Here is a 25556-nt window from a genome sequence, read left to right on the forward strand (position 1 = left end):
AGCAAGATGAAGGTTTAAATTTATAAGTTAACAAGGTAAAATAGGCAAACATGAAAAATGATTATTACCGGAATAAGGCTCGCTGAGTCCAGTAGACGAGGCTACAGAAATAATTTCTTACCGTGTTGAACGTCGAGTAGACAGCGCGGCGAATACCTCCTTCTGAACACTTGACCACTTGTGTTTTTATTGAATCATCAGTTCAACAAGGGTGGCTGCACAGTTTCTGAATTGTATAAACCATTTGAATATTTCATTTCACCCAAGGCGACTTGTCTATTTGTATTTTAAGTACATCTCTTAAGATGAGATAAACCGTTCTCCAAAAGACAATTAGACCATTCTGTTTATTACAAACCATTTATTATGTCTGTATTTAAGGCGGTGAGGGCCGCCTGTAGGTATGTTCATTTGTATAAATCAACATGCTTAAGTTTTTCGTACAAAAGGGGAGTTTGTTCATCAATTTTGCCCTAAATTAAGCTATCATTAGAGATGCCTCATCGGTCTAAAACGAGATCACTGTCGAACAGGTTAACAACCGTCATGGCTCCTCTAATGAATTCAAAGTAACTATTACAAAATTCATTTTTGATTTGTTAAAGAAAATATCCGGGTTAGACATTAGAAACGTCTTTGTCACCACAGAATGCACTCATCAGTTCACTACCCACGTGATAGTTGGGTAACAAATGTAAAATATCAAAAAAGGTAGGAGCGTTCTCTCATTCGAAATTTCTAGTTAAGCTGGGCAGATAGACAAGGCCCTTTTCGTTGCTTGCACGTGAAACCTGATCTTAAAGTGACCTGTTTATAAATATAGAATAAAACTCCTATATTTTGCACTAAGAACCCTCTTCCAAATTCATTCATGAAAAGAGTATTTATTGGAAAACGCAAAAAGTCTAAGGATGTGTCAATTATGGGGCCAAGGCTTTTGTAATTTTGCGTTAAATCCCGACAACGACGGCGTTATTATAGAGAAGCTGAGACGGAGATCATTGCTGGCTGATACTCGTACTCTATCATAACAGATCTCCTTAGACCGTAAAGCCTGTTTTGCATGTCAACAGCTTAATACCTCTTAGCGGAGATTCTTCTATTCATGAAATATTGAAAAATATTAGTTATAATCAAGAGAAATCAAGTATGTACAACCAAATAAAGGAAAAGAGAATGGTGATAATAAAAAACATATAGATTCAAAGCGTATGGATAATTGCAAAGTCATTAAGTTATTTTTAGCTGCATTATGATATAGAAAGTTAGCCCACGGAATGATCAAAGAACGAAGCTTGAATTAGTCTAATTAGATAATGCTGTCTTTGCTTTCATCAACGCCAGCTGTGTGGTCATCTGTGAGACAATCGATTTTAAGCGCTACAACCGCTAAATACCTCTTACCGAAGATTCCTCCGTTCATGAAATATTGAATACTGTTCGTTACAATCAAGAGAAACCAAGTATAAGTAACCAAATAGACAGAAAGAGAATGGCAATGATATATATAGATTCAAAGCTTATGGATAATTGCAAAGTGAGTGTCATAAAGTTATTTTTAGCGGCATCATGACATAGGAAATTAGCCCATGGAATGATAAAAAAATGGAGCTTGTATAAGTCTCATTAGATAATGCTGTCTTTGCTTTCATTAAAACATATGTTATAATAGTTACGACCATCACTTTCACGCAAAAAAGCACCGATTCCAGATAAAAATAAAATAAATGATAGCAGCCAAATTGACTCGCATCGCCTTCAGTAAGAATTGGGGTTCCACTCACATCAAGAGCATGGGGACAAAACAAACAAAGAGAGTAATAAAGAAAGAAAGAAGAGAAGAGAGGACAGAGGAAAGGAAAATAGGGAGAGCCCTGAGAGGAACGAACCTTCCGATCCCCAATTGGGTGTCCCACCAATGGCAATTAGTCACGCCATCAAAGACAACGGTATCGTGCAGTCAATGATAATATCGATGATGATAATAATGGTAATGATGATGATGATAAAAATAATAATAATAATAATAATAATAACATCAAAGAAGACTTCTTTAAACATAAAACAGTAAAAACGAATGATAAAATCCAACGTTTCGGACCAGTCATAACTCCATTATCAAGGTAAAATATATATAAGATCAAGCAAATTACAACATTTAAAGCTATTTTGGCGCGAAGAATCAACATCAGAGGGTGCGAAGATTATTAAAATTCTTTCTTTCTTTCTTTTCTTTTTGAAAACCAAGGTGGAAGTGCAAAGGAAGTGGAAGATTGCACCCACCCGAAAGAAGAGAATGAAGGTCTGGCTGGAGGTACAAGAGTGTGCCCCCCAGGAGAAGAGAATGAAGACCTAACTGGGAGCACAAGAGACTGTCCCCCCAGAGGAAGAGAATAAAGGCCTAGCTGGAGGTACAAGAGTATGCCCCCCAGGAGAAGAGAATGAAGACCTGGCTGGAAGTGCAAGAGTGTGGCTCCCAGAAGAAGAGAATAAAGGCCTAGCTAGAAGTGTGCCCCCCCCCAGAAAAAGAGAATGAAGGCCTTGCTGGAAGTGCAACAGTATAGCTCCCAGAAGAAGAGAATGCAGGCCTGGCTGAAAGTGCTAGAGTGTGGCCCCTAGAAGAAGAGAATGAAGGCTTGGCTGGAAGTGTGAGAGTGTACCCCCCTCCCCCCCCTTTCACTCTATTGTTACGTTAATATCTTGGATTTTTTACCTTTATGATTCGCACACTTTTAGGATTCTTTTTCATTGAAATATTGCGTTAGATTATCATGCACTCTTGGGATACTCCTTTATTAGAAAGGTGCATTAGTATTTTGCGCATTTTAGGCTTGCCTTACATTCGATTATTACTTTGATATCTCGCGTACCTTTAAGATCCTCTTCCATTGAATTGTTACGTAAGTATCGCTTAAACTTTTAAGGTTTTCTTTCCTTCAATTGTTACGTTGATATCTCGCGCACTTCCAGAATTCTCTTGCATTGGATTTCTATTTTAAGACCCAGCACGCTTTTAGGATTCTTTTTCTTTGGAATTTTAAGCTAAATTCGCACGCACTTTTAGAGCGACTTTTTTAAATTCAAGTCCAGATTGAAATATCTCTTCCATTATGCAAACCCCGGGGTAAAAAGCCTATACGTTGGGTCTGAGGTGGTAATTAATAAGCTGAGATTTATAGTTGATAAAAAAGTAATATTGAATAGATAAATAATAATATAAATAATAATAATGATAATAATAATGGTAATAAACGAAATAATAAAAATTTGTGATTTTCTTCAGCCGGCATAGTATTATATCAGAGGAAAGATAAATCGCGGAGATATATGCCATGGTCAGTCAATCTGGAATGAAACACTTCGGCAATACAGTGGATCAGAACATTGATAACAGAGGCATTTACAACTTATTCTTCAAGTGGGTCTTGAAATTATCAAATTAGTTAAGAAATATTGCTGATTCTTCGACTGCCAGTGTATTTCATAACTGCGAAACATCGAAAAATCCTTACTGACTCCTTTGTTATTATGATGACAAACTCAAGGTTTCCTTAGACAAACACCCACTTCTAAACAGACCAGTAAAGCATGCGTCAACGACACGACATCCTATAGTTTCGTCCTCAAGTGTGATAAGCTGAAAATGTAGACATTTTATTTAGTGATATACATTAAAATGCTATTTTGAAGATGTGCCAATCGCTTCAGCCTGATAACGTCATCCAAAATCTTAATGAGGATACGGAATGTTTTTAATCGTAATTGACTTGGTAATCAATAAATAGTCATAAGATAAGCCTCTAATCTTTTTATTGCAGATATTTAATAGTGTCTTACATTATGTTAGATAAAACTCGTTGTGTTTGAATAGTTTACAAAATTAAACGCTCATACGTGCTCTCATTTCGTCCAGTTTTTAAACAAGCATTCCATTTTGCCATAGCAAAATTGTTTCCGTCTTCCACAGCAAGTACCCTTTAAATAGCTTTTTTTTTTCTCTCGTACGAACCGAAAACACTTAAGAAAATTCTTAATTTGAATTAACTCATACTCTATTAAGACGGTTCTCTCCGTTTATGACAAAAGCATTTGATACTAACAGCAAAACATTGAATATCAATAACAATGCAATCGCTTGTTTTCAAATAAAGGTAACTTGAAAGTTAAACAAATCACTAGAAGTGATGCAATATGTAATTTAAAGAAGATACTTCGTTAAGGAATACCCCAGTGCTAGATAATACCAGACGACTAATTCATTACCAAACTACCAAATTTCATATCGCTGTTAGGAGATCTCTTAGTAGGTCTGCTACAAACAAATTTACTAAATGGTTTTACAATACAACAATGACAGCTCGCCAAGTACAGCTATCGACATAAACGAGCCGTTTTTCAAGTAAGTTGTTTTTTGTTTCTTCCTTTCTTTCTCTTCTGATTTAATCGATGACGGAAGTTTAATTCATATCTATCCAGTTTCCCTTATTCCGAAACCGATTAAATTATTTATTATTGGCATTCTTTATGAATTAATTAATTGTTTTTTATGCTTTAATTGTTATTATTTTATTAATCAAGGACAAAGATTTCGCAAATTCTTCTACTATTTATATAGAGAGAAATTTAACTAACACAAACCTACACTTAGTTTAGTACCGAGAAGTGACAATTATGTACCCTAACGACGGTCACTGGCCCATTTTCCCAATCTCTTAGCTGAGGTCTTCTCTGCAACTTTCTCATTTGGTCCTGCATCTTCATCTCCGAGATCTTCAAGCCTGGAGTATTTTGCCTTGTCATAAGGGCTCATGTTAAGAAGTTCCTCCTGTCTTAGGAAGAAGGCAACAAATGAGGGCTATACGTTAGCTGCAGAGTGCTAAAATATAGTAAGTGCGATCACCTCCCCAGCGTACTGAAAATCTCTGTAGTTAAAAGTCGCGGATATACTTAGTGCGTTTCTTGTTTTCTCTCTGAAGTTAGGGAAGTTGTGAGTAGGTGGTTAGAACTGAGCAGATCTATGTCCTGGGGACGGTCACAACCGCCGTAAATACCAGATGGACCGAACAGGTTAAAATGCTCGTAAATTGCGTGACAGGCTGGAAAACTTCTCTTGCCAAAAGTAAGAATGGTCCTAGCTCAAGCTTTTATAGAGAGAATGGAAATAAAACCAATGCTTGCAAGTATTGCTTCAACACATGGGGTAAGGTAAGAAGTTTGAAAAGTTTTCGAGTCTCTAAAATGCACAAAATATTGGGAAGTTGAAATTAGGAGATCCTCGCAGCTAAGAACACTACTGAAACGAGTAGTTGTAAATAGGACCTGAAAAAAATTTCAGGCCCGTACGGGATTTGAACCCATGACCTCTGTGATACCGGTGCAGCGCTCTACCAATTGAGCTAACAAGCTAACTGGGAGCTGGTCAATGAATTGGGTCCAAATAAACATCCAAGTGAATGAAGATTTTTAGATATATGAAAATTCACATATTTGCACTGCGGTGGAAAGATGAAATTAGGAGATCCTCGCAGCTAAGAACACTACTGAAACGAGTAGTTGTAAATAGGACCTGAAAAAAATTTCAGGCCTGTACAGGATTTGAACCCATGACCTCTGCGATACCGGTGCAGCGCTCTACCAATTGAGCTAACAAGCCAACTGGAAAGAGGATCTCCTAATTTCATCTTTCCACCGCAGTGCAAATATTCTGAGTTAGAATAAACACGTGACAAGTATTCCAATTACCCCTCGCGTTCCAAGGAACACCATGCCGGCGGTGATTTGTTTGGAAAACAACACGAGATAGTAGTTGGACAAATCCTGAGCTCTTCCCTCACCAAGATAATACCGATCCCTCGCTCCTTGGCATTTTTTCAGGTAACCAAGTAGGTCACCACATGGCATGTACTCCATGATGAGTATAGGGTGAACTTAAGAGACGTAAAACAAAGGAAAGAGAGAATAAACCCCATGTCTAGGCTTCCTACTGCATATAAAAAAAACGCATTGCCGATGATTTTTTTCATAAAGCAGTTTGGCCTACACGAAGGACTCGTTTTTGGGGATCTACCCTTACAGGAATTTATTTTCAAAAATTTGTCATAGGTTAAAGGGAAAAGCCGGATAGCCCCGTTAATGAGATTTCAGGTTATCCGACCGAGATCTTTGTGAACTGTCGATGGATACATGCTCTCGAAGACAAAGACAAAATTCCTTCCGTGAACATCCGAGTTACGGAACTTATATTGAGGTCCTAAGAGGGTTCATTCAGCATTCGTAGTATCGTTAATAACATAATATGTTATTAATTATACCTACAAAAGATGCTGTACGCATATTACTTACTTTGTCTCGTAACACAGCCCATGAACTTTACAGTGTTTGGCGGAACGTTTTCACCGATAAGTTTCCCCAGCTCAATTTCTCTCATCAAACATTTCCTTCCTTCCTCTCCAGCAGTGGCTACAACAAAAATATACATTAATGGAGACACCTTCTGATTAATATATTTGTTCCATGCAAGTTCAAGCCAGAAAGAATCTGTTAGAGTTAAAAACCTTGCATCTTCCTATTTCCGTTTGGATGATAATTTTCACAGCAAGCAGATTGCCATGGCTGAGTTGACCGTGAGTATAAAGGCCGAATTGGATCCAGTTGAGGTTTAAATCCTACCAATAGATCTTGCTTTCTTTAGTTTTACCATCACTGCAGATGCTTCACATCTTTTGTTCCGTAAATGTCTTTTCCCAGCGAAAAACACCGTGTAGTCAGTCTGTTAGACCGCCCACCTCAACCCGGGATAATCAGTCACTGGTAAGTGGGGAATAGGCCCAAAAGGGAGAAAAAAAACCCTACTGGATTCAGCAGCGGATATAGAGGGAGGATGGAGGGTATCCGCAACACCCCTCCCCCCACCCACCCTACTAACCCATGCCATGCCTGTGGCCTTTTGAGTTACTTGCAGGATCACTGCAATGTCAGGATCACTTTTACTACCATACTGGTTGTTATCTTATTTCTTTGTCCCCCCCCCGCCTCCTCTTCTTTTTTTTTCCGCGCGTAACCTTGAGTGAAGAAGAGGGGACCACCCCCTTCCCCCCCCCTCCGCCTCTCCCCAAATAAAATATTTTCATAACCGCCCCTGAGATCAACATATTTATCAATATAACGAATAGAAGGAGGCTTACTCGTGAAATATTTAGCGTCCACTATCCGATTTCCCGGTTGTCCATTTGGTGAACTCATACGGCTCCGAACGCCCCTCGTCCAATAACGTCTTGAAGCAGGACACGGTTCACCGCTCTTGGTCAGAACTAAATATAGGTAACCAACATTGTATACTTTCAGTTTCAAAACAGAGAAAAGTGATAAAAAGAAAAGAGAAATCAGAAGGAAAAATTGATTTGCCAGGATAACTTGATTGGAGAGATAATCTCTCTTGCCGATAGCGAGAAACAATGTTTTTACTTAACCAGTAGCATAAATTATTACAAAACATATCAGTAATTATTATTATTTAAGTACACTTTGTCAATCGGATGAGGTTCAACAATAGCTTCGTAGTTTGCTGCGTGCATTTCAATTTTTTTTTCAAAGTATTAAGAGCGAATTTTTTTTATCACCGCGTGGGAGGTGGCACATGATCGGAAAAATCACTATCCTCATATTTCGCTCAGAGATACCTTAGGGTAAGTCTATAAACGTGGTATAATTTTTTTGTTCAGAGCTGTTTTTATTTTCTAGAAAATCACCAAACACTACATCGAGCCCCAACCGCCATAAAATGACCGAAATGAAGTCGACGAGTAGGGCAACAAAACCTTTATTCCTCAAAAGCGCAAAAGAAAGCAAGTCTTTCTGAATTTTACCTATTTGTATACGAGGTATTAAAAAATTATTTGAATCTAATAACGGGCTTGTTGACATAACTATGAATTATTGGCGAATATTTGAAAATAGCCAAAATTTGATTGATTAAAAATTACATTTTGGAGCAGTTTTTCAATAAAAAATTTTTCCTACCTGGTATAACTCGGAATCACTTGAGATGAGCATTTTTACAAAGTGGAAAGAATGTTCTTTCCATGGACATAAAAATTAATTTGGGGCTCTTAATTACTGCGAAGAAGTAGCTCGGTCTATTTCGTGCAAATCGCAATGCCGCCATGTAAACAACCGCAGATAATCCAATTAGGCTTTTTATTATCGAAGCCATAATTCCAACAAAATCTTATCGCTTTGACCTATACTAGATTGTAAACTGGATTTCTTAGGCTCACCTGGCGAAAAACACCTTTCTAAGATTGGTTCCTTGCCTCAATCTTGTTATAAAGAGACTTGACAACAGCTTCGATAGTACAGCACTACAGGCGGTGTATACCAAATCACAGTGAAAACATCTCACGAAGGTTCCTGCCGGAAACGTCGCATTGCTGGACAGTTATAACCATATTTCAGCTTGGAACACTCACATTTTACAAGTCTTCCTTTCACAATAAGAATGGAAGTTTGTTTTTTTATAGAACGAGCCAGAGCATCCTGACAGATGAAATGAATCATTGACGTTGGTTTTTTGCGATGGTGTCACGCAATAACATGTCACTCGAAAGGAGGCTCGGTTACCAATACGCTCTTATTTTCTTTCCTTCTTATCCCCTATTTTTTATTTCCGGGAAAAAGTTTTAAATCCAGAATTTAAAATTACCGTTGTTTGCATTTTTTAAGCGCGATACCACTCATGCGTCACCCTAGACTGCTAAATGAATTAGGTATATGTTACTACAGCATAGAGGAAATTTCACTGCATTAATTTTTAACGACGTAAAAAAATGTGTTATCCTATTTTGTAAATTGTGACGGCTTGCAGGGTAGACAGGTGCAGGAGTGGAAAAATTAAATTGGGAGTAGCTTTCTAAATAATAATAATGCGCTAAAAAAATAAATTAGATTAGGCACGGTTTCTAACCATATAATGAGCGTCGCGCCATAAATTTTCCAAAGCAAACTAAAATGGTGTTTTCGTTTGGCCGCCGATTTTTTTAAGAGGTGAGCGTACCAAATGGAAATCAATTGCTCCTTTCAAAGATTAGTTGGGAGAGGCTGCTCCCAAGATAAGCGAAGTCGAGTTGCAGGAAAAGCTTCTCTTATAGTCCCTCTGCGCTTATGTGAGAAAAACATCTCAGCGCACAAACAGGCTGTGGGCGTGAATGATGTTGAATCAGAAGTCGATCTCATTTTAGCACGGGCATCGATATTCACTTTGCCTTCCGATATTTCGGTTTCTCGATATCTCCGTTCATCGTAAGCAGCCTTACGTGAGCAAGATCGAAGCCCTTTGTTTTAGCTGTACCTGTCAGCAGTGACGAACTTCATGTAGCTTGAATATTGGTGTCATTGACCAGGAAAACACCTAAAGTATATGACACTGTATTCTTTTCCTTTCTTTCTTTCGTTCTTTTTTTTTTTTTTGCTTTATAAAACCCATTCAGTTAGCTGGTATGGAGGAACTTCCTGATTTCTTGAATCTCCGAGGGTACGCCGCCTCTGTCTTGTCGAGAATTCGGGATCTCAAAGAATGGCCGATTAATTGATTAAGGGACGGGAAACAACTTTTTCCGAGTTCGAGTTGAGAAAACTGTCAAGTTTCTAGCGATGGCCATTATCATCGTAGCAATCAAGGTACAAAATCGAAAGGTTTAAATTGATGAGCACGCTATCGTAAGGAAAATTAAAAAAAAACAACAACAACAACAAAAACAAAAAATAGAGATTGTGTAAGTCCAAAGCTTTAAAAAATGTAATTGTAATGACCTACAGTCAGGCGATATCAAATAACACGTAATGTCTCACTCGAAGATTTACGTTTTTAGTGAAGTTTAACGTTCAAAGTGCTTAGATAAAGCACGAAATTGTTAGTCTGTTGTTCTGTTTACATAGTCGGTAGAATTTTTCCTGTGTCATTAGAAAAGAACGCCTCACCGTGGAACCTGTCTGCCTGCCACTGAAGGTCATGGTAGACCTTATCGATCCACTAGGGACACGTAGGTGATGTATATAATCACGGAGCACTAGACAATTAACTTCCAGTTGTTTTAGTTAACTGGGAAGTTCGTCATTTGAGAGGTTACGCATGACGTTTGTTTTTCCCGCGAACGTCAAAAATTCAATTTCTGTCGTCTGTCTCTAGGCGTGTGTACACGGAATTAAGTAGGTTTGTGTTTGTCGTGAATGTGTTATTTTATTTTATTTTTTGTGCAGGATTTTTTTAAGAATTCCATAAAAAGGTAACAAAATGAAAGGCAAGCTTGCGTTTGCCGTTTGCCGTTAAACGTCATGCTTAGAGTGCCTATTGATGAATAGAATCTTTGCAAGCGCGAAGTCGTGGAAATAAAGTCGATAACAACGCATGTATAGTCAGTACCAGGGGGTGACTAAATTTACGAAAACGTCAAATAGTAGTTTTTCAGAATAGCACTGATTCAAAACACTCAAAAGATATCTACAGCGTTTTTTAAGTGAATTCGCGCAGGTTTTTTTAAAACATAACACTGACTAAGAAATAAATATTAGTTGGCCCTGCACTCGGTACAGCGATGTCTGGTTTATCGTGCTAAAAAGACTTTTGTATATACTGGAGTTGTATGGAAGCAGAAATAAGTCAAGAGTTGCGATGGTTTGCGATGATTTATGAACAGCTCCGAGCTGGACGTTGTAAACACTTTTCAAGTGAACATGGCGATTTGAAACAAAAATAATGGAAACATCACTCCTTAATCACTGGTTTCAGAAGGTAAGGGTAACATATTGAGTTTCTGATAAAGCACAGCTCAAAGCGGTAAGATTTTGCAGAAATTATGGCTTCGATAATAAAAGAATAATAGGATTATCTGCGGTTGTTTACACGGCGGCGTTGCGATTTGCACGAAATAGATCGGGTTATTTCTTCGCAGTAATTAAGAGCCCCAAATTAATTTTTATATCCTTGAAAAGAACATCGTTTCCAATTTTCAGTAATGCTCATCTCAAGTGATTCCGAGTTATACCGAGCAGGAAAAATTTTTATTGAAAAACTGCTCCAAAATGAAATTTTTAATCAATCAAATTTTGGCGATTTTCAAATATTCGCCAATAATTCATAGTTATGTCAATAATCCCGTTATTAGATTCAAATCATTTGTTAATAACTCGTATACAAATAGATAATATTCGGAAAGACTTGCTTTCTTTTGCGCTTTTGAAGAATAACGTTTTTGATGCCCTACTCGTCGGCTTCATTTCGGCCACTGTTATGGTGGTTGGGGCTCGATATAGTGTTTGGTGATTTTCTAGAAAATAAAAACAGTTCTGAACAAAAAAATTATACCACGTTTATAGACTTACCCTAAGGTATCTTTGAGCGAAGTATGAAGGTAGGGCTTTTTCTAGGCATGTGCCACATTTTTTTGATTTCACGCGGTCTCCAGAAAAATTCTCTCTTAAATCTATGAATTAATCAAACCGAAAATAGATAGAAGATACTAAAGAGATAAAAAAAAATTAAACAAAGGAACTAATGAAACCGATTCTAACAGCACTTGATGAATGTCAATAATACATCATAAACACGATAAAAGTAAAGTCACTGCGATATGATTTTTGTTATCGTCATCATGCAAGCTGATGACCCATTAGGAAGGTAATGGTGTTTTTTTTTTTTCCGATGATTTGAGAGTTGCCTGACAGAGCCATAGCTGCAATTCCAAATGATGAATTAAAGGGGACAAAGAAGGTAAAACTTTGCATTAATTTATTAAATCAAATATTCTGATAAAATATTTGTGTAAAGGCAGCGTAGTTCGAAGTTGCACAAATTAGGAGAGACGTGATATTTTCTTAATTTGTAATTATTATCAAAACACCGCAAGCAATAACAGAAATGATAATCATGATGACACCATATACACATGCGAAAACACTCTAAAATTGGCTTTTTTTGGCCGCACGCGAGTTATTCTTATAAAACATCTCCTTCTTTTACTTTCAGACAAAGAAATCTGAAATAATACAGAAAAATGGACGTCACCTGTCCTTCGGCGCTTGCGGAAATACCAGGCAATTGGCGAAATGACAATCGCTGCCGCCACTGTTCCACCAATGTAATACCAGAGAGTGTTGAAACTTTGCATAGCTCGTGGCACTTGCTTAGCAAATTGTGTGAGATAGATAAATGACCATTAGACAAATCTCGACAGAAGCAAAAGTACAAATAAAATTCAAGTTGTTTGGAATAGCTTTGGAATAGCTTGGCACATTCTTTAACCCGTGATTGACACCTGTTCTTAAAAGCAAAATACCTGAAATTTATAGAGCGAGGCAAGGTAATTTCATGCGAACGGTCAGGTGACCCATAGTTGTTTCGTCTTTAACTAGAGAATAGTTTCAATCTACTCAGAAATATACTTTTTAATCAGTAGAGTTTCATGTTTTTAAGACACAACAGTAACACCAGCTTACCTTTGACGTTTATTTTTAAAGAGGAAAGGGCAACAAAACCGAGCTTGTTATGTGCCTCACAAGAATACACACCACTGTCCTCCTTCACAACTTCAGTTATAGCAAGTTTACTTTTTCTGTCATCGAATCGTGTATCAATCTTTGCTCTTTCGGGTGGTGAGTCTTCATCTTTTTTCCAAGTTACATTTATTGTTTCTTCGTTGACGTTGCAGGTCAATGTCAGGTTGTCTCCTGCTGTGAGTGCTGGATACTGATCTGGAACAACTTGAGCAGAAGCTTTTCCTACGTTAAGAAAAAGGAAATTGATTAAAATCCTGGTCCACATTCGTCACCCTCATCGCCATGGTTATCGTCGGCGTCATCGTCATCGTTATCGTCATTTTCATTACACTTACCGTTTACACGCAGTGTTGCAGAGGAACTAGTTGTATTTGCTTTATGTTTCGCTTTACACTTGTAAGTCCCTTCCATCCCTTTTGTGACGCTTGAAGATTCCAGGAATGATTCTCCTTTGTGATTGAATTGATTGATACCAGATGGCAGGTCAGCATTATTAAAAACCCAGACTTATGTTGGTGTTGGCACACCTGAAGCTCGGTAACTAAAGCTCACAGAGTTTCCCTCGGTAACAGACTGGTTTATTGGAGGCTCTATAGTCTGGGGAGAGACTTAAATTAAAAAAAAAAATCCAAAATTAATAAGGTTTGCATAGTGATGGTCACAAGAAAACGCGATGTTCAAGCCTATTTTTGACCATGGTCAATTTTTTCCAAAGTTTTTCTCCGCGCTTAGCATAAAGAGATACTGTTTAACCTTACCTTTCCCCAGTTTTCCAAATAACATTTCTCATTTTCTTTTTGGTTGTTGAGTGTGATGTTAAAACACATGGTCAATGACTACCAGTTTCCTTTCTTTAACAGTTTATATTGAATTTCAAAAGTTATTAGGCATTGATGATCAAAACAATGTAAAACATTTGCATTCTGTATTAAAAAAAAAGAAAGAAAGAAAATCTGTCATTTGACGTATCCAAGTTGTGCGTTTTAACATGAGTTCACGGATAAAAATGTTAGAGTAGACCACAGGATTTGCAATTTCTTAAAAGCGGAAGGTGTTTTTAATCATTTCTTTGGTTACGGATTTAGCTTCATTTACAATCTGGGTGTGTGTAAGTCAGAATCAACTGTATGTGACCAGGAACCTTTTTCTAGAAAAAAGAGTACTAAAGTTGGTAATTTGAAACAAGTTATATGAATGTTCCTTTGTAATCTCTTTCCAACTTCAGTCATTAATATTTAGGTAATGATACACTCATATCCAAGTTGATGAACTACCTTTAACTCTAATGAAAATGTATCATAAGATCATGACTCCTTAGTTCCTTGGTCGTCAACATTTTCAAAGGAAATGGATGAAAAGAGAAAAAAAAATAGGTCTATTTAAATTTGGCTTAAACTTTAAAACAAATGCTTTGTTAAGTTAAAAGTTTGATCAATGACATAAACTACAATATAAAGTTTACTTGTGACATCGATCCTGAAGGAAGAGTTTGCTTTGCCATAATCATTTTTAGCAGTACATTCATAATTGCCCTTATCTTTAAACATCACTTGTCTAATAACCAAGGTGTTGTTTTTACTAAGGAGCACTCCATCCTTGGTCCAGTTGACAGACGTGATTTGTGGATCACCTCTCAAATAACACTCTTTTGTAAATGTGGAGTTCAATGCAATGGTGAGATTTCTAGACTCATTACTAACAAGGGGTGGAACTGCAAAGTAAGCATATGAACAAAAGTTACAAAATTATTACTAACACGGGGTGGAGCTGCAAAGTAAGCACATGAACAAAAATTGCAAAATTAGAAGCCACCCCCCCCCCCCTCCCACATACAAAAAGAAAAAATAATATTAAAAAAGGAATAAATAAATAAATAACAATTAAAATGAAGAAGAAGAAGAAGAAGAAGAAGAAGAAGAAGAAGACAATGGACCACTTTTTGATAATATCAAACAAATGCTTTCAAAAGCCATGTCAGTCAGGCTGCTATATTACCAACTTACCCATGAAACCATCATATTTTATAACATGAACAAAAGAACAAGTATAGAGACTTTCCAGTTCTTTGCAATAAAAAGCTAATCAAGTGGTGTGACAAATTACTCATCCAGGACCTGGTCCTCGCTGGTGAATCAGTTGCAGGTAATAGTTGAAAGTCCTTGCATTTTTTCAATTTTTCCCATAATTTTCTACAACGACCCTACCCTAAGCTCAGACCCAGACCCCTTAATCTAAAGTCAGGCCCACTGACTATTGATCCACACTCCTTAGACATATCAAATGCATGATTGATTTATAATAAAGTTGTGAGCTTTACAAACACACCCTTTACAGAAATTTCAATGTCTTTGGTGGAAAAGCCAGCTGCATTCTTTGCCTTACAAGTGTACCACCCTTCCTCCTCCTTTGTTATCTTTCTTCTGTGATGAGATTGCTTGCTCCAGAAATATCCACATTTGGTTGAACTAAGAGGTAAATAAATAACATGTCCATGGAAAATCGGAGGTATTCCAATATCATTTACACTGAACACATTAGATGCTGTAACTAAATGAACGTTTGATGATGACACTAGCTCTTGATATGAAGTATAACCCTTTGTCAGATTGCAGACTTTTCAAACCTTGCATTGAGGTCTACATACTCTTATTATCTTGGACCAATTTACGAAAGACAGAAGGCGCAGCTGTGAGGAGTATGGTCTCTGCCGTTATTGCTAATCTCCACCTAGAGAGTTATAGCAATAACCTCATCATGCTACTGTGTGGGATTCCAGACAATCACAGCCAAACAGAGAGTTTCATAATGTCATGCATTTCTACCAACCTTATAGCATGAAGAAGACACGATATGCACTTAATAGCAAGACAAACAACTATACTGAATTCAGAAAGTGAATTTTTCACCATGACCAACCGAAGTTGTTTTAAGCACATTACCAGTTTGAAAAGAAACTATAAACTTCATCAAAGGGCTCTCACTTTGAGTTATGACGAGGAAACTTCATTGTTGACAAATAACTTAAGTATGATTTTTTTTTTTTTAATAACATGACACCATACTTCAAACAACTACAATCAACAAACATATTCACGACAAAATGTCACCTTATTTATCACAAATGTGTGAATTGTAACTTACCAATAGCAAACCCATAGCCAGAATGAACATCTGGTAGTCCAACTGATCTCTGAAGGCCAAGTAAAAAAAAAATATGAATAAACATTTCAGAATAGAAACTGAGATACATAGCCTTTTTTGATATTGTTGTTTGGTGGTATTGTTTTGGCGTGTTATCAAAATTAAGTACTTTTCAACAAAAGAGAATGATTAAAACTTGCTCTGGCTGGGGGTATATTGTCATTCATAAAGTTTGATAGATGAGATGACAAGTTGTTTCAGAGATGACAAATTCAATTTCAGAATTTTCTAGATGTATTGAGAAAGAAATAAAATTTTCCCACAGACAGAGTTCAGCAAACCCAAACTTTGAAATAATGGGATAACTGGATCTGACTAGATAACTGGATGTGACTGGATAACTGGATGTGACTGGATAACTGGATGCTCAATTTGGCACCACTTTAAGTGAAATCTTTGTGTAAAAATACTATGGAAACACAAACTGTATAACAAGAAACTCTTCTGTCATCTCCTCTTTATACTTTCTCTACTTCCCGAAAGCACAGGGTCCCTTTGTCAAAAGCTGAGTTTAGATAACTAACAGTCAGTGTGAAATCTGATTTCATATCTGAAAGCTTTCAAATAAAATTCAGTATGTACAATTCTTTTAGTCTGCAATTTGAAGATTGGATGTCCTAGAAAAACTATAGCAAATTTTTCTAAAAAGGCTTTTAAGCAAAGAATTAAACATACCCTGATTAAAATTTAACCCTGGGTTAGCACTTATCAGCCTTTGAACAACTGGGTCCAGCATTGAACAAGTTTCAATTAAACTAAGTTGTAATTTCAACAAGAAAAAGTTATGATCATTCTTACACCAACAATTCCAGGCAAAGCTGCAATATTTGCAATCTTCTTTACACCAAGAAGGAAACCACCAATACATGGAGAGGAATTCCATTTAATTGTATAAAAGAAATAAGACAAATGCAGGAAATACAACAGTATTATATTCCAAATGTTCAGAGTACTGTACCTTGAGTTCCAGCCCAGTGCTTCAGCTCATCAAACATTAGCTTTTCAAGCAACTCATTTTTATAGAAGACACCTTCAACCTTTAAAGGAAAAAAAAAAGAATAGTTTTAACTTTGGAGTTGAATGGCTGCAACGTACACCTCTACTAGTCTTATATCTGAAACAGTATGTAAAAATTTGTCCATGGTACTAATTAATTAGAACATTCTTACATCAACAATTTCCAGAAAAATGCCACAGTCAGTAACTTGAGGAAAATGAGAGAAATTAGGGGTCATGAAGTCAATCATGGATATAATTTGGGTTTGATGGAGGAAGTGAGGACAAATACAATTCTCCATTACAGTCAAACCTGTATTAAGCCGTCACCCATGGGAATGGCATTCAATACAGGGTGAGTGCTTAAAATTATACAGTGCCACTGAAGACTGGTTTGACTGTAGTTCGTGAATTGACTGACTGGATCAAAACAAAACAAAAAATGAAAATATTCCTGACATGAGAGAGGGTGGCAGGGGGATAGGATTTGATCGTAACGTGGGTTGAAAAGGTGGAGGGGGGGGGGGGGGATCTAGTTGTCCCAGAAACAATTTTTCTTGAAACAAAACTTAGTTCAAAGAAGGAAATTACTTTGACGGATATGGCAGATGTACGGGGATTTATTTCGATGAACATAGCTTATCATCATCATTCTCACGTATTAAATCGTTGGACATGTATTTTGACGCGCACGCTAGTCAGCTGGAGTTGGGCTTCCGATCCGATGTTTGGCGCGCGTTCACTTACCTTCATGTTTGAGACAAAGCCTTTCTTGATAAGAAACGAGTTTCCATTTAAGCGCTCAATATAAGAGTACTCCTCTTTGAATGTACGGTGTTCTTTCGACATGTTAGTCTTTTCATTCACGTTTCACAAAGGTTTCAGCAAACTCAGCGTAGGGAGAAAAGCCATGTAGCAATAAATCAGCGCAGACAGCGCATGACTCCCGTTTGAATATGCGCGCAGTAACGCGCGCAGTACGATTTCATATCCAGTCTTTCTCTGGCAGGTAATCCATGATGGCGGACGACGTAAGAGTGTTTTTATTAACTCTCCAGGGATAAACCAGAACGGTTGTTGTTATTTAAAAGAGCGTGTACATTCAGTCTCTCAATTAAAGCTCTTTGCTCATTGCTTTATACTGGCAGAGGAGAATTCGAAAGGGAAGAAGCGAAAATGGGAACCAGTTAGTAGTATTGGACGATCCTTCGTTCTTTGTAGGCGAAATGGATGGATTTGTGACCCTTGAAGTCCTGGAAGACTATGATCTAGAAGGAAACAGGAATTGGTGCAGGTGGACCAGCTCGGAAGAAGAAAATGAAAGAACGGTCGCTGCAGAAGGTGAATTGCTTAGAGTGCTTTAAAACGTACCGCATGGTTAAATTCAGAAGATAAGATTCACTTCAAGCACGTGGTGAAATTACCCGGTAAAATTTCCGCACAGTCCCATCCTATTGTTTTCCCCAAGGGCAATGTATTGTTTTTGTCATTGTTTTCTCTATCCAAGAACTGAATGCATAATGTTTAATTATTAAATGTTGAGGGTTGTCCAATACATCCACATTTGGTTGAATCGTTTACGAATCGACCCACCAGAAGTTAATTAGTGGTTAGTCATCTTGTGACACTGGAAATCTGAATAAACCGTGCCTCTTAAGGAGGAAATGTCCTACCAAGAGTGGATTTTCAAGACGCTTAATAAATAATCCTCAACCTGTTACAAGGCAGGCTTGAAAATTTTGTACAATTGACTCGATTTGACTCAAATGGAATGACTCTTGTCCTGAGTTGGATTGGGTGTACTGGACATGAGAATCAAAACTAAGATAACCGCCAGTCATACCTTGAATGAAAAAAACAAACAAACAAAAAGGAAACAAATATGAAAGTGATCTTCACAGTAATGAACACTACTTGAGCAGTAGTGAGAATAAGGCCTGAAAAAAAATTCAGGCCTGTAGGGGATTGAATCCATGACCTCTGCGATACCAGTCCAGTGCTCTACCAACTGAGCTAACAAGGTCTTATTTTCACCACTGCTCAAGTAGTGTCTTTATCCGTAGTTCAAATATATGACTTTCATATATTCACATTCCTCTACTCTACTTCACTGGTTTATTTGGAACCAACAAAATGACCAGCTCTCAGTTGGCTTGTTAGCTCAGTTGGTAGAGCACTGGACTGGTATCGCAGAGGTCATGGGTTCAAATCCCATACAGGCCTGAATTTTTTTTCAGGCCTTATTTTCACTACTGCTCAAGTACTGTTCATTACTGCAAAGATTGCTTTCATATTAACATCTTTATCCACAGTTCAAATATATGACTTTCATATATTCACAGTCATTTAAAAAGAAAACAACAACAGCAATAACACTCTCCATAGGAACTACATGGAAGTACATCAAGTGATCAAAATCATTTTGAGAGAAATTTGTTCTAAATTTTTCAAAGACAGCAGACAGCACTAGTCCAAGGGCTCATGCATTTTTTCGATCATACATGTACTATTATGTATATCTAAGAATAAAAGCTTCTTTTTGGTTTTCTCCAAAAATTTGGCTCATGGGAAAAAAGATAAAAGCTACCTAGTATTGTCTTTTGATTTAAATCTTAAGGATAATCCAAAACAAACAGATACCACACCATCCACACAACTTGAAAAAAGCAAAAAGAAGGACCAACAGACAAAGGGAAAAAAGATGAGGAAAAAGAGAAACAAGGCCCAAAGTAAAGCCCAGTCAGAAGAGCAAAACAGAGTAGAAATGGTCACTGACAATAGACTGGTGGAAGATCCTCCAGGTAAGATTTAATTTTAGGAATTATGGATGGGAAATGCACAAAACAAAGTACAATTTTACTCCAATGATTGTCCATGAATTTTATTTTTAATAAGAGAATCAAACACATTTTGTGTAGATAATATTATGTTGGCAAAGACATGATTTTCTATAAATAATGTAATTTTACCAATAAGTTTTATATTACTTCATTGTTATATATTAATAAAGTATTCATTAATTTAGATTATTATTTGGAGGGGGTGAGAGAGAGAGTGGAAAAAAATCCTTTTTCAACATGTACATGTATTTACTATGATGTACACCTTGCTCATTTACATACAAGAAGACTTTCTCACACATTATAGCAAACAGTTTCTGTTACTTTAGAGCTGGTCTTTGACCTGAATTAATGTCTAAAGTAGGTACTAAGTGAGAGTTGAATAATTATAAATATGACTTTTTTAAATTAAAGCACTCTTGAGGAGAGCTGTTGCGCTGAAATTATGTGTATAGTGTACCTCTTGAGAGAGAGCTCTGACTGACTGATTAACTGAAGGTTAAATTTTGCTAGATCTTAAGAACTAACTTGATAGTTCTTCCTTCTATATGTAGATGTAATCTATCTTACTGTGGTTGGTTGACAGAACATTATTTATACAAAAATGTGCATTACCATAAGATTATCAAGATAAGTCCCTTCAGCTTGTAAGTTTTTGTAGTTCTCATATCATTTGTTGGATAGTGCCTTGAAATTGTCTGTTGAAGTTATGATAAAATCACTTGGGAGAAGTTTAGATTTCAAGAATGGCTGGTTTTTGAGGAGGTTATAATTTAAGGGTATTAATTTAAAAAATTGTGTGTATTTACTAGGGTTCAGGTAAAACAATAGCCTTTGGGATTCCAATTCTCACCCACATCCTTGGCCACAAGTCCAGTCAAGAAGCAGGTGAAACTACAGAAAATGCTACCAAAAATAATGCTACAGAAGCCTTAGAAACTGGTAATAGAACATCCAAGCTCAAGAAACCACTCCTGGCATTGATAATGACGCCAACCAGAGAATCGGGGCAACAAATAAAAAATCATCTCAAACAGGCTGCAAAACACTCATCTTTAGAGGTAACTTAATGTACTTAAATTGACAATTTGGAAGTCACCTCCACAATTAGATTCTGTTTTCCCATTGTTAGAAACTCCATTATTACTTTATTTTTATTGGCCCAAGTCAATTTTGTCTTGTGAGCCTTCAATACTATTTTTTTCAATGGAGCAGAAGGCAAACCTATCTCTTGTTTGGAAAGTATTTTTTATATTTTTTTTGGGAAACATGATTTTGTAGCCTCAATAGGTTTAGGCAGCTTAAATGACAATGAGTCAGCACTGGAAACACATCCCTACAAACATAAATTCTATTGTTTTGTGGTACCATATTCTGGAGTGAAATATTTATTTTATCTTTGCCCCTTCAGCAGCAAAGTATATAAAAACCCTTTTGTTCACAGAATTACAATCCTAATTTGTATAGGTTGAACTTAAGTCAGGGCTGAAATACCCAAAGCTCCAATCTTTGCTTTCCATGAATCAAGTAAACCTTCTTAAGAGTTAAAATTCTCATTAAAATGTAATTCAGTCCATGTTAATAACTTTTGATTCTAATTCGTTACTCTAACTAATTTTGGTTTCAATTTTTAGGACCCGCGAAACAGGCCATATGGCAAGGGGAAAAATTTGCACAATCACGTCACGCAATATATCAAGCTGGGTTTGTCCGGGGATTTTGATGGTCGCAGGGAAATGCCGAGTTTGTCGCTCAAAACCATTGTGGTCCATAAGAGCGTAACATCATTAGTTGTGGAAACAAATCTGCGGAAATGATTGTTAGATCATCGGGTTCCGTTTACTAAATCTCGGGAGAAACCGCAAGAATTATTTCAGAGTGTATGTGTGTTGTTTTTTAAATATAAACACTGTAACCTATTTTAACTTGTTTTTGTGTCCTTTTGAGCAACACCATATGTCTGTTATGACCAGAGTGCCAAATTTTATGTGAAATCTGATGACCCGATTCTACCTTGTCTCTCTCGGCCCTGATGATCGATTAACACCCCAAGCTGTAAGCCAAGACTGGTTTGGTTAGGTGGCTTGATTTGTGATCCTTATTCCAATGGGACAAACTAATCCACAAAGCACCAGTTTTAACTTGTAGCCCGGTCTACACTAAACACCTCTATGAGTTGTGACGCTGTGCAGCATTGTCTTCCATCTTTAAGAGCTCTTTTTCTTCGAACGCAATTTGCATTTGTTTCTTTTGAAGGCTCTACTTCCCCCGTTCTCTAGAGTGTGGGTCAGGTCTTGGTTGACAAACGGCATCAGAAATGAAAAGAAAAGTGCGAAAATGAGATGCAACTAGGTCTCTACAAAGTTCTTCACCTTAACACTTGCATATCAAGGCGGCAAAAATTTACATATATATTCTATGATAATGATTATGTTTTTGAATTATATCATCATGCGAGCCAAATGCTGCATGGAGACAAAACAGGTTAAGTCAACCCTTGATTTAGTGGATCACGTTCTGCAGAGTCCTAATCCATCGATCTGAATTAAATTAATTTGGTGTCAAGGAAACACTTCAACTGCTGGTAGCTGGACTTATAATGAGCTTGCAAATTTTACAACTTGAATATAAAACCTATGAAGAGTTAACAATAATCCTCACACAGAACTTTCAAACTGGTAATGTTCTCTTACTTGGACAATCGGGTCTGATAGGCAGTCTAGTTACACTTCTTACGCTCTCATTATTCTTGATAGCAAATGAGATTCTCGGATAGGTTATCATTCTCTTAACTGCGGCACCGAATTTCTTCTTAAGGTATACCAGGAGCCACGGGTTAACAACGCTGTTTGCATGTCCACACCAATAGCATAACAGCATAAAATAATATGACAGCGATTCTCGCACACTGAAGTCAATGGCTAAAATCATATGATACGCATGCGCTGGAAGCCAGCAAAGTGCAAAGGCAACAACGACAGCTATCGACATATGAATCACTTGACGCTTGTTGCGCGATTGTTGATGGCAATGCCCGGAAGTTTGTGCCTGTGCAGTGCGTGACAGACGTGTCCATCGAGAATACGTAATTTAAAGGATTGATTATGGCGCGAAGATAACAATTTACCGTGAAATAGTATCTAACAATAAGTGCGTAGTAGTCAAAACTAAATAAAAGAAAACAATGGAAATAGTGCGTAATACTAACTAATAGTACAGTAACTGCAGTTTCATGGGTCTAGTAAAATCACTCTAGTTGCCACATCATAGTTGAATAGAAATAGAGAAAATTATGATGAATACAAGCAAAAAGTGGCATGGAAACTGACTATGTGCTTTCTTTTATCCTTGTTTGCTTTTCATGGCAATGGTGTATAGATTAACCTGATTTCAGAAAAATACTCATGCAATTAGATTTTAGTGCAGTAAACGAGTTGTTGCACGATTGTTGATGGCAATGCCCGGCAGTTTGTGCCTGTGCAGTGTGTGACAGACGTGTCCATCGAGAATGCACGTGGTAATCAGGGGCAACAAGTAGATGGTGAATACGATGTAAAGAAAGATACCTCTCAAAGCTGCTTGAGTCTCGCCAAACTGAGTAAACTTAAATTCTATCCTGGAGTTCTTAACTTTGGTTGTGATCAGCCATGGAGTCATCAGACACATTGAGGTGATCCAAATTGTGGAAATGAAGATCTTTTTGTTCCTAAAGCGAGGGAACTTTTGCATGGGAAGGACAATTCCGGAGAAGAAGTCTAAAGCCACGGCTGTTAGAGAGAAGACGAACGCTGTGACCGCCACGAAGAAAACAAACATGATAAGCTTATTTTTTATTGGTCAAAAATGTGCTGCACTTTTCAGAACTAAAATTGTGTCAATCGGTTATTTCGATCATGAGGGAAAAATCTGAGATCCGAGCTTAGTTAAAGAAATGAAAATGGAAAATAAAAACTTTTCTAAGAAACCTTACTCTTGGGAAACCACTTGCCACCCATATTATCGAATGATGGAAGAGCAAATTTTGTGTCAACCTTCTTTTTCGTCATCCCAGTAAGTTATTTTGAAAGATGGTTTCGGCGTATTTTTCGCATCACGAGAGAAAAAGATGATGAAAAACACCAGGGCAATAAAAATCTTTAAAAAAGAATAAAATTGACTAGTAAAGCAAAATGCTTTAGTTTCCCTTGTGCTATTGAAAACCCTGTTTGACGTGGTGAAATTCGTTCCTAAAAGGGAAAACTAAGATTTGTAACTGCTTCCGTTGAAGCTAAGTGTTACCGCTTCCGAGAAAAGTTGCGAAATATTTTCTGGTTAGGTTGACGCCCCCATGATTAGTTCTTTTTAGACAGAAAATTATAGTTAGCGTTTTAGTTCAAGATAAGACCCCGTGTGATCAAGATCGTTTTTGAATCGAAGACAAGTTAGACCGTAATCCTCGATAAAGTAATCAAGACCCGCGAACGTTGGAAAGCAATAAATTATTTTGTGATTATGTTATCTAGCTCGCAGTTGTTACTCAAAGCGAAATTTATTGCTCGTTTTTACCTTTCTTTGGGTTCCTTTAACTGCCACGTGCTGGTTTCCAAAATCGAGATTATTCTTAAGCTATGATCACAATACTCAGGTGATTTCTCTACGTAATAATTTCAGTTGACCGCTTCGATATAATAACGCCCCAAGGAATAGGAAAAGGAATAAAGAAAGAAAAGATCCTATTTGGTTTGGTGTTTATCGCATGCGCGTGTGTCAACCCGGGAATCGAGTTTGCAACTCTAGCTTGAAAAGAAACATTTACGAGATTTACTAAAGAAAAAATGGGAAAGTGGTTTTCCACCTTTAAAGATATATTGACTCGATTATAATCCCGTAGATGCAAGAGTTCGCATTCCACGTTTACATCTCGTCCCTTCGGCTGCTAACACTGATGGATAAAGCATGATCACTTAATTATAACGACGTTTGTCCGTAGGGGGCTTTAAATAACAGAAAGAATCTCAAAAAGACGCCGTGTATTTCCAGCCAGAGGACAATCATGAAAGAATAATAGCCAAAAGAGGAAAATTTTTAAGAAATTAAAGGTTCAAATACGAGTTGAAAATGACTTTTCTTTTTCATTTTTACGCGAAACAGAGGAGGTTGAAACGTTAGGGGGAAAATGGTGGGGCAAGCAGTCATACCTGGCAACTTCAAGAGAAGATATAGGAGAAGCCCATACGATTCTGGCGTCTTGATTTACTAATTCACTGTTATCACGTGTACACTCTTCAATAGACTGCTAATGTCTAAACTCGAAGTAGTTAAAAATTATCAGTCACGCTCAAAAGAGTATAATTTCAACTGATGCTGACATCGCACACTTCCTCTGAAGAAGAAAAGATTCTCTATCTTCGAAAATTTGCTCAAAACATCAGGAACAACAACGAAGGTCCTCAGCTGCTCGGAGATACCGCTGACTAGCATGCGTTTTATCGCAAGTTGTGAGAACGTCGTCCCCAGGTTCCAGACGTCGCCAATTCTTCCCTTGCCTCCCCACCCCCGGACTGTTCTCTTAATCCCCTTTAAGAAACTCTTCTACAGCCAATGCTGAAGAGTTTTATTACAGTTTTATCATAATGAGGGGCTAGAAAATAAACTAACAAGAACTCCGCTTTTAGGCTTGGATAAATCTATCTATCAGAAGTAATAAAAAGTTGCGATTGTCTTTAGCCGGCATAGTATTATATCAGAGGAAAGATAAGTCGGGGAGATATATGCCATGGTCAGTCGATCTGGATTGAAACACTTCAGCAATTCAGCAATACAGTGGATCAGAATATTGATAACAGAGGCATTTACAACTTATCCTTCTGTTGCATCTTGAAATTATCGATTCAGTTAAAAAAATGTTGTTTCCTCGAGCGCTGGTGTATTTTATAACTGCAAAACATCGACAAATCCTAACTGACTCCTTTGTTATCGTGATGACAAACT

General features: G+C 37.2%; 2 pseudogenes; both read right to left on the reverse strand.

The window, feature by feature from the left end:
• Positions 1-3802: 3802 nt before the first annotated feature.
• Positions 3803-17671, reverse strand: LOC131769218 (hemicentin-2-like; annotated as a pseudogene).
• A 4317-nt stretch (positions 17672-21988) lies between these two features.
• On the reverse strand, positions 21989-23402 carry LOC131786806 (neuromedin-K receptor-like; annotated as a pseudogene).
• Between the last annotated feature and the right edge of the window lie 2154 nt (positions 23403-25556).

This window comes from Pocillopora verrucosa, chromosome 11, assembly GCF_036669915.1.
Source record: "Pocillopora verrucosa isolate sample1 chromosome 11, ASM3666991v2, whole genome shotgun sequence".
Classification (NCBI taxonomy): Eukaryota; Metazoa; Cnidaria; class Anthozoa; order Scleractinia; family Pocilloporidae; genus Pocillopora; species Pocillopora verrucosa.